Source organism: Rhineura floridana, chromosome 4 (assembly GCF_030035675.1).
Source record: "Rhineura floridana isolate rRhiFlo1 chromosome 4, rRhiFlo1.hap2, whole genome shotgun sequence".
NCBI classification, from domain to species: Eukaryota; Metazoa; Chordata; class Lepidosauria; order Squamata; family Rhineuridae; genus Rhineura; species Rhineura floridana.
Genome location: NC_084483.1, coordinates 203,029,646 through 203,037,046, shown reverse-complemented (window position 1 = coordinate 203,037,046; position 7,401 = coordinate 203,029,646).

The window sequence follows — 7,401 nt, the reverse complement described above, 5'->3', positions numbered from 1 at the left end:
ATGTTATCTGATTGGTTTAGAAATACTGCAGAGAGGCGTAACCTTTATGTAATGTTTAGAGGATATTGCATGATTGGTGTAAGGATGTCATGTAATGAGGAATCAAATACTGGGAATTTTTAATCTTTGATTCACCTCAGTGAACCAGAGTTTGGAAAGCCAGCAACAGCAAGGATTCCTGGAAGACAGCCCCTCTGTGACCTCTGAGTACATATCTTGAAAACCTGAAGGTATAGACTTCCTGACTCCTATGGAAATTTGGGGAATGTCACCCAGTAAGAATAGGCACTCCTTCCAAACAAAGGAAATGTTTATGATAATCTAAGCCTTAGGAGGAGACAGAATAGCTCCTTTCAAGCTAGGAAATGTTATGCATTTCTATAGCTCCTGTCAAACTAAGAAATGTTATGCATATCTAAGCCTTTAAGGAGGAGACAGGACAACTCCTTTCAAATTAGGAAATGTTATGCATATCTAGGCCTTTAGGAAGAGACAGGATAGCTCCTTTCAAACTAGGAAATGGTCTACATAACCATTATGATAATTTTAAAGGAAGAGACAGAACATTAGGAGTTCACAGGTAGGAGATTGCAGTCATTATGCAGGAATTCCTCAAGGAATGGTTTCTGGAAAAACAACACATTCCTTGACAGATGATCCTAAATTCTTTCATTGTTCTTACTTGTCACATCCATATCTTCCTGGAGACTTTTACATTGGGTTTACATTGAGGTCAGTTTGGTTAGGAAAAGGTATAAAACATGAGGAGTGAAAAGGGGTTGGCAGTTCCTCTTCTGGAGGGCTCCAACAGCTGCTTTTCATACCAACGCACACAAGCATCTTTGGGACAATTTCAGAGCTATGGATTTTGAGTGAGATCTTTCAAATCTAGCGCTGGTTCCATGAGGGCAGAGCTTTTGGCTCATTGGGCTAGATACGAAAGTCTCTCTCAGCCTTAGTCTTGCAGCAACTCTCCAGCAAAGGTATATGCAACTTCTGGACCTTTTTCTTTCTTTTTTCTTCCTGTGTGGGTGAGCTTAATGTAAAAGTGTTCACAGTGGCATCACTCGGGTTGGTGTCACCCAGTGTGGTAACTCATGGTGTCACCCCCACAGACCTCCTCCCGTACCAGACCATACAGAATCCTTAGTAATGTTTTTTGTACTAATGTTACTCATAAATCGTCATTCCCGTATATCACTGAATGTAATGGCAATAGTAGTGACATAAACAACTAGCAAAATTAAAATTACACCTTTAAATTACAATATCATACGCATAGCCTAAATGTATCTACATTTATACATAGTTTCATGTGGTTAAAGTGAAAATTTGGTAAGAAAACATGGCATGATAGAATATCCCTGCACAATAAAAAGGGATGTTGGAAAGACTCACAGGGTTGTTGGAAAGACACCATACACACACACACACACACACTTGTAAAAATACACCCCACATAATAGTTTATTGTCAAACCAGTTGGTCATTGCAGAACTGCCTAATTGTTTTAAAAATAGGATTGGAGGGAAGGGGAAGATTTACAACACAAACACAATTCTTTGTTATGTTTACTCAGAAGTCCCACTAATTTACACTAGAGTGGACATTGGCTAGATAGGCAGCCTATAAATTAAAGTTTATTATTAAGTTTATTATTATTACAGCACAATCCTAACCATGTCTACTCAAAAGTAACTCCTAATGAATTCAATGGGGTTTACTCCAGGTATATGGGATCAGCATTCCTTTACTCTCAGAAAAGCAAGTATTGGATTAAAGCTTTCATATTGGAAAGGTTTTCAAAGCACTGCCCTCTCCAACAGCCCAGGGCCTGACTGTGTGCTACACACAAGAGAAAAAAAAACTTTAACCCATATTCTTACTTACTCAAACTGAAGACCTCAAAACCACCATTTTGATGTTGTAATGAAGCCTAAGCATTGCCTGGGTCAACAAATCACAAGCCTGGCTCCCCTTATTGGCTACAATCCTGAAAGGGTGGGATTAGAGTCCAGAGCTTGGAAAAGTTATTTTTTTGAACTATAACTCCATCAGCCCAATCCAGTGGCCATGCTGGCTGGGGCTGATGGGAGCTGTAGTTTAAAAAAGTAACTTTTCCAAGCTCTGGCTAAAAGCTGCTATACAGATCTGTTAAAAAAACAGATTAAACAGTTGCGGGGAAGCTGACGTTTTGATGTATATCTAGGGAACCAGATGACCAAGAAACTTGGGGTTTTTTTTTAAAAAAAATTGAAGCTGAGAGTCCGGAGATTAAGGTAAGTTAGTTGGAGACCCGGAGGGAACCCCCCAAAACCAGAATCTCTAGCCGAAAATCAGACACCTGGTAACCCCACTGCATCTTGCACCCCATGATTGACTGCACCCCGCCCGCCCCTTAGTATGCCACTGGTGCTGCCTCTGTAAATCCACTGCATGCAGCAGGTTTACAGAGGCAGAGCTTGCCTGGGCTGGAGGTTTGAATCTCCCACTGTTTGGCTGCAGAGCGGTTTTCCCCCCATCCTGCCTGGGAAGCCACTCAGGCACGCAGCCCAAGAGCAGGCAGGGGATTCAAACCTCCCACCTTAAATTCACAGTTGATGAGCGGACAGGCCAAGCAGGATGGGGGGAAAACCGCTCTGCAGCCGGGAGATTCCCCAAGAGGGAAGTGGCTGGTGAGATGACCGCTGCAGGGCTGAAGATAGAGAAAAAACCCCACCACAGCCCAGCTTCTCTATATCGCCAAGCACGGGGACCTCCAAAGTACAGGGCCCAGGGCAACTGCCCCGCTTCCCGGTGCCTAGGGGCTTCTCTGGGTGTCACCCCCTCTGATGGTGTCACCCAGTGCGGTCCGCACCCCCCGCACCCCCGTAGTGATGCTGCTGAGTGTTCATAGGGTTAGTCTCTTTGCTTTAGTCTATCCGAGTGTTGCTGAATGAATAAATAATAGAAAGCTGCTCATTGTTAACTGCAATTGTAACCTGCAATATTTTTCCTTGTCTCTTCTCTTAATAAAACCACTCTTTATTTTACTTTCAGTGTGTGTGTCATTGGGTTAAGGGTAAATTTATACATGCTCTGGGGGTGATGTGTGGATAACTCCAGCCAAATATCCTGCTGCTTTCAATAGGGAAACATGCATTTTTAGTGAGCTCTGCTCATGAGGAAGTTCAAGGTCCATTCATAACAGTCATATGCTGCACTTAGTACTGTATAAAAGAGCCATGCAGACAGTGCCTCATTGGAGTCCTCACCAGGCACTCTGGAAGGCTGATCCTGCGTACACTTGTAAAGAATAAAGGCCTACCTTTTTGCTTCAAGCCTGTGTCTTTAAATTTCTTCAACAACCCCTAATCCAGGATCCCAAAAGAAAATTCCCCACCAGCTTCTCACACAGGTGACTTTTGTTTATCTCTCCTGACCCTGAATTTGCTACAACTTGGACTGGGAATACAGCTGTAACATTCATTCCCAGCTCTTTCCCATGCCCTCCCTCCATGGGTATAGTTTAGGGTTGCCAGGTTCATGGCCTGAGAATGATCCTGTAACTTTAGGAGAAAAGAAAGTCAGCCAAGTGCAGATGTTCTTGCAACAGTGTAATGAGAAAAACCACAAGGTGGAATTCTCCCTTCCCCCTCCACAACTGTTAAGGATACAGAAGACCTCTTGGTTGCCAGGTCCGGCCTCTAAGAGGTCTTCTGTTTCTTTAAAAGTTGTGGAGGGGGAAGGGAGAATTCCACCTTGTGGTTTTTTTCATTACACTGTTGCAAGAACATCTGCACTTGGCTGACTTTCTTTTCTCCTAAAGTTACAGGATCATTCTTAGGCCATGAACCTGGCAACCCTAGTATAGTTGCTTTGCTTTGACTAACAAAAGTCTTTCTCTGACTCTTGTTTACATAAGCAGAGTGAGAACATTTGCAAACCAGTTAAGCTCACTGTCCCTTCTCAGCTTGGGAAAGCCATAAACAAGCCCACCTGGGCAAGCAGGGGTGTGAGACAAGCTCATCTTGATTGTTTTGGTTAATTGAACAACTTTTCCCAAGCCCCGTTTTTGAACATAGGCAGAGTAAAAAAACTTCTTTCTCAGCTTATTATAAACAATGTCAGAAAGTTTGTGCTTTGAGCTCTCCAGACTCCAATAATATGCAATGACAATGTAAAAGAAATAAGCACCCCAATAAATCAGGGGTATGAAACATGAATTATGGGACAGGGACTGTGGCACATGCCATACTAATCCTCCTCATACATCTAGATTCTTCCAGAAATATTTGGCACTACAGGGATTCAAAACCTTCATTACACATTTGATTTCCTGCAGTGTTATATGTCCCCTTAGATATTGAGCATGATCTTCTTCAAGAGAAGGAAGTGGGGTAGAGTTCAGGAATTTGCCTACAACATCTCCAGAGACACCAGGGGAAAAAAAAACTATACAATTTTTAATAGAATTCAGCAAACCTCTTACAAATTTGCATGGAGTAAAAACAAAAATCTTACTATCTTACTATCCGTGTCTTGTATGTTATACCCCAATAAATACAAGCTAGAGGGAGCCCCAGCTGACGAAGCATCAAGGCCCCAGCTGACAAAGCGTCAAGGCGAGTTAAGCAGCAGAGCGAAAAGAGGGTAAGTAGCTCCCATTTATTCCATTATTTAATTGAAGTAAAACAGCTCAGAGCAATAAGCAGTAAGGGCAGCCCAAGGTCACCCTGAGCTAGGAGCCAAATCCTGAAAGAACCTATACCTTAGGAGACAGATCCTAGGAGAAGGAAGCCCATAGAAAGCTAGTTTTCAACACCACCCTAGCAGGAAAGCTTCAGGGGACACTGTAAACAAGGCTAAATTCCAGTCGGAGAGAAGGGGGAAAAGGAAACTCCACCGACACATACAGGGAGAGAGTCAGCTCAGTCCGTGCTAAAAAGGGCAGCTTCAGCCTTCCTGAAACACAACCACAAGCTCTGTTTCCCTAGGTTAAAGAAAGGTCAGGCTGTTCTAGGTGGGAAAACAACAAACACAAAAGACTTGCCTGGAAGGCGCAGCCCCTTGATTAGATTAAAAGCAGCCAAAAGCTTAAACAGCCCCGCCCCTCGCTCAGGAAGGAAGGAAGCCTGAGAGAATACTAAAGTGTTAAACCCCAGCTGATAGCCATCAGCCTCAAGTAACACATCATTGGCTGGCAGCAGTAGCTGGGAGGAACCAGCCACACATATAAAGTCAAGCAGCAGAGTGAGTTTGGCAGCAGGGTGAGAAGGCCAGGGCCCCCCACTCTGCTCGTCTGTTCCCTGACTTCAACTAAACTGCAGTCTCCAACCCATTGATGTAATAAACCTTAAACAAAACTATGCAGGTAAGAAGCCAGCAGGGGTGTGGGGGCTTTCCAGTGTTTTGCACTGCCTGCAGCATGTATGACTATCTGCCTGTTGGACAGAAGTCGTGGGTGTGCTCTCGGTGCAATGAGCTCCTGGCTCTTTGGGAATGACTTCATTTCCTAGAGACCAAGGTGGCGGACCTGGAAAAGCTGAAAGAGGCAGAGAGGTGTGTGGAGGAGGCCTTCAGGGATGTTATAGCTGTGTCCCACTCCAATGATGATAGCTCTCCTGCTATCATGGAAAATGATGGTCTCAGGGAAGGAGAGCATCCAGCTGAGGAAGAGGGAAACGATCCCTTAGAAGGGACCCATTCCTTGGGGGATGAGCAGCTATCCTCTCGTGCCGAGGATATATCTCCAGGGGGTGGAGGGATCCTTGTAGTGGGTGATTTGATCATTAGGAACATAGACAGTGGGGTGTGTGATGGGTGTGTAGACCGCAAGGTGTTTTGCCTGCCTGGTGCGAAGGTTGCAGATATTGCCTGTCGTTTAGATAGTTTGGTAGAGAGTGCTGGGAAGGAGTCAGTGGTTGTGGTGCATGTTGGCACCAACGACATGGGGAAATGCAGCCGTGAGGTCCTGGAAGCAAAATTTAGGTTGCTAGATAGGATGCTGAAAGCCAGGACCTCCAAGGTGGCTTTCTCTGAAATGCTACCGGTTCCACGCGCAGGACCAGCCAGACAGGCCCAGCTTCGCAGTCTCAATGCGTGGATGAGACGATGGTGTTGGGTGGAAGGGTTCGGATTTGTTAGGCACTGCGGGACATTTTGGGACAAGCTGGGCCTGTACAAAAGGGACGGGCTCCACTTGAACCAGAATGGAACCAGACTGCTGGCACTTAAAATTAAAAAGGTAGCAGAGCAGCTTTTAAACTGACTGAGGGGGGAAACCCGACAGGAGCTGAGAAAGGTCCGGTTCGGAATAAACCTCCCCCCTGGGATAAAAACCAAAGAAATGATGAAATTTTAAAAGGGGTAGGCCTAGAAGTAGGCATTGTGAGAGCAGGGGCAGAGGATATAAATTCAGAAGATCAAAATTACCACAGGCCAAACCACAAGTGCCAAAGACACTTGAAGAGAGACACTGCTTACAAGTGTCTGTACGCTAATGCTAGGAGCCTCCGAACCAAGATGGGAGAACTGGAGTGCTTGGTCTTAGAGAAGAGCATTGATATAGTGAGCATAACCGAGACCTGGTGGAATGGAGAAAACCAGTGGGATACGGTTATCCCTGGATATAAACTATATCGGAAGGACAGGGAAGGACGTATTGGTGGCGGAGTCGCTCTATACGTGAAAGAAGACATTGAATCCAGCAAGCTCGAAGCCCCAAAAGAGGCAGACTCCTCCACAGAATCGTTGTGGGTGGTGATACCGTGCCCCAGGAGGGACTTAATACTGGGAACGATCTATCGTCCCCCTGATCAAAATGCTCAGGGAGACCTTGAGATGAGATATGAAATTGAGGAAGCATCCAAACTAGGAAATGTGGTAGTAATGGGGGACTTCAACTACCCGGACATAGACTGGCTGCATATGTGTTCCAGTCATGACAAAGAAGCAAAGTTTCTAGATATTCTAAATGACTATTCCCTAGATCAGTTGGTCATGGAACCAACCAGAGGGACGGCAACCCTGGACTTAATCCTCAGTGGGGACCGGGACCTGGTGCAAGATGTAAGTGTTGTTGAACCGATTGGGAGCAGTGACCACAGTGCTATTAAATTAAACATACATGTAAATGGCCAATTGCCAAGAAAATCCAACACGGTCACATTTGACTTCAAAAGAGGAAACTTCACAAAAATGAGGGGATTGGTAAAAAGAAAGCTGAAAAACAAAGTCCAGAGGGTCACATCACTCGAAAATGCTTGGAAGTTGTTTAAAAACACTATATTAGAAGCTCAACTGGAGTGCATACTGGAGTGCTGAAGATGCCAGCATGGTTAACAAGCAAAGTCAAGGAAGCTCTTAGAGGCAAAAAGTCTTCCTTCAGAAAATGGAAGTCTTGTCCGAATGAAGAAAATA